We start from the raw sequence: 3,242 nt of genomic DNA, 5'->3' as shown, positions 1-3,242 counted from the left end.
TGTGGGAAACTGGCCCCAAAATATATTCTAGCTATCGTGAAACGCGTAGTCGGAAGTCACTGCTACGATCTGGAGACCCCAGAGGGAAAAAGATTGGGGATTTTTCACTGCAAGTTTCTGAAAAAGTTTGCAGGAGCTTCTTGAACTATCTAGAGTTCGGAAGACGTTATTATAGCTATGAAGATCTTAAATAGAGAATGGACAATTACACCAGCTGCGATAGCACTGGCGACTGAAAATATCGTTACGATCTTGCAAGAAAAGTTTCATTACTGGGGGAGATCTTGCAATCGATTTAGTACGAGTGTTTCTTCTAAATTTCTTAAACAACTTAAACATTTTCCACTAAGTTTCAGCCAATTGCCTTCCCCTCGACCAGAATATTATAGCGAGTTCTTCGGTACACCGTTAGAACGATGACCTACCCAACCAGAAACTCGGAGTCGATGACGTTGATGAGGAGTACGATTCGTCGGAAGTTAAAGCGTGAGTCCGGCGGTGGGGAAACCCGGACGCTGATCGCATTCAGACTCAGAAGTCCGTAAGGACAATGTTGAGCAACCCTAGTCAATCGAGCTGGCTGCAACTTTTTGAAAATTTGGTTGAGAAGTGTAGGAAATCGTTGAACCTCTGTCAAAGTGGGTAAAAAAAAAAAAAAAATACGCGCCTAACAAAAAAAAAAAAGATTTCACGCCTACACTCGCGAGAAAAAAAAAACCGGTCGCGACGGCCCTGTACATAAAAAAAAAGGTTGGAAATGAGAAATAGGTGGCAAAGCTGGCATTACGCAAATTTTCCCTAACCTGAACCTAATATTCATCACCTTTCTCATTTTTTCTCAATATTTTCTATTTTTAATAATGTTAGCAGTAATTCACAAACTTAACCTAGGGTTAGTATTAAAATTAATGTGGTTTTGTTTTCCCACTTACATAAAGTTTTCTTCCCTTACTTACTATAGTTACAATGGGTCCTTAATTCTAACATCAAGTCCTTAAGTAGCTAGGTGGAAGAGTTAAATTTTAAATATTATTTTGTAGTTTTTAGTTTTTCAGTATTATGTGAATTTTGTTGTTTTTTTTAATAATTTATGAATATTAGCGTTTGAGGATTAAATCATTGAATTAATGTGGACACAACATGAATCGCCACATGAAAGTGCATAGCACATTTATGGCTCTCTGATAGCCAGTTTGGGAGATAGTTCAGGCTGCAAGTAGTCCTGAAATCGTCCAGCTTCAGAAACGCATTCGAGAAAGGTTTGATCAACCAGGACTCGTATCAGGAATAGCTGTCATAACATCCTCCACGCAAGCACATTCCTTTGGTCGTCAGAGGGTGTCTGTGTGGAGACATTCAAATTGATGAAGGGCAAATCAGTAGGAGGTCCACTTCCATACGACCAGGGATTCTACCGCCTTTCTGTACGCCTTTTAAAAATCGGCTCACATCCGAATTAGTATGAACGATCATACACCGCTACTCGAGACCGCCATCTAGCGGACGCTAGACTGCCAGCTGCACCTAAAAAAAAAAAAAAGGAATTAAAATCTGTTTTAAAGACTTACCGATGGACCGATAGCAGTTGCCTTGTCGTCGATTGTGGATCCTTCTTCAAAAGAGTCGCCTGGAATTCGTCCAACCCATCAGACCCTCGCTTGTGGATTCTCAGGTCATCGCACCTCTAGAGAGCGAACGTCGAAGATTCTTGGAAAATCATGTTTTTTCCGAAACTGCTTCTGGTTCCGTTTTACGGTTATTAAAATCGTTGCAGAATCCGAAGCCATCGCCAGTCGAACCAATTAACAGACGTTTGCAGATCAGACGGAACACAGAAAAAAAACCGGAAACAAATCATCTCCCATGATGCATCAGCGAGAACCGGAAACGTCGTGGATTCATCCGGCATCATCGTCATCCGGTATCCTGGTTGTACCTAAAAGAAAAAAGAAGAAAATTATAATCAGATCATTAGCCTTACCTATGGATCGAAAGCAGTATCCTTGCGATAAATCCAGATCCGTCTTCAAGGAGGTCATTCCAGATGAAGGAATCTCGTTGAGTGGTGGAGTACAACAACAATTCCAGCCACCAATGCTTCGCTACACCGCCATCGAATCGGTCATTTCAGGCTGAAAATACATAAACAAACATAATTAACTCACCGTAATTTCACTCGCTAGTAAGATGTCGTACCGTTTAGAGGTATTCAGGATAGAGTTTCTGTTGAATTAGCGTTGAAATTCCCGATAAATTTCACAGAAACGAAAAACGCATCAATTTTCAACACTTTTTCGATTGTTTACATTCACTACTTGACGTTTCTCGCGGCCGTGCAGCCAACTTGGTTTTTGTGTTTTGGAGATTTTAGCTGTTGGGATTAAGGGTGTGCGGTACGCATGTTCAGTTGCGTATGAAATTAATCGAAAGTTTTTCGATGCAAATTTCGCAACTAAAAGATTGAGGTTTTCAAGAACGTTACGGCGGAAGTGTTTGCTATCCGAAATGTGATTTCGGGGTTAAAACATTGAACGATATGATGTTCATGTGGGATTTCTTTTATCAGATTCGACTTATTTGACCAGTTTAAGAACTGGGGTACAGTCGGGATCAGGGAGATTTCCGGTTTTAGGAGGAGTATTTAATTAGTCACTTAGGAAAGTGAACTGCGGTATATTCTGTAAAGAATTTTTTCCCAAACAATTGATTGGGGTTGATTTACGGAATTACCTGTTTTGGGGGTTAAGTTTATGAAGAAGTTTCATTACGCGGGATGGGAGATTGGTGTGAAATTATTTGTTTCAAATTCGTTTGAAGTTTTCAGGACCAATCGACCATTGTAAGGAACTATTTTGGGTTCGAAATCTCAGAACGTGAGATTTAGGTGTAATGTGAATTAATTGTGAAGCCAAGAAAGCCTGATAGCCTGCGAGGAAAATCAAGATGTGAATGTTACTCCCTTTTATGGTGAACCCTTTTTGAATGAATGAATTTTGTAAATATTTAGGATAGTTCTAGTTTTTAAATTGTACATAGTATTTGATAAGTTAGTAAAATTTTCAATTGGTTTTCCCCTCACGAAAATTTGGTTTCCTTCTGAAACCAAATTTTCGTGAAACAAGTCTGGTGTTATGTAGCAGTTGCACCATTTGAAAATTTCGATCTCCACAAACCGATTCAAGGTATCGGTTTGGCGCCTTACAGTAGTCTATTGGAACTGCTCGATTCGATGTCTTTATCGA

The sequence above is a fragment of the Uranotaenia lowii genome, chromosome 2 (assembly GCF_029784155.1).
Source record: "Uranotaenia lowii strain MFRU-FL chromosome 2, ASM2978415v1, whole genome shotgun sequence".
Taxonomy (NCBI): domain Eukaryota; kingdom Metazoa; phylum Arthropoda; class Insecta; order Diptera; family Culicidae; genus Uranotaenia; species Uranotaenia lowii.
This window is presented reverse-complemented; position numbering follows the sequence as displayed.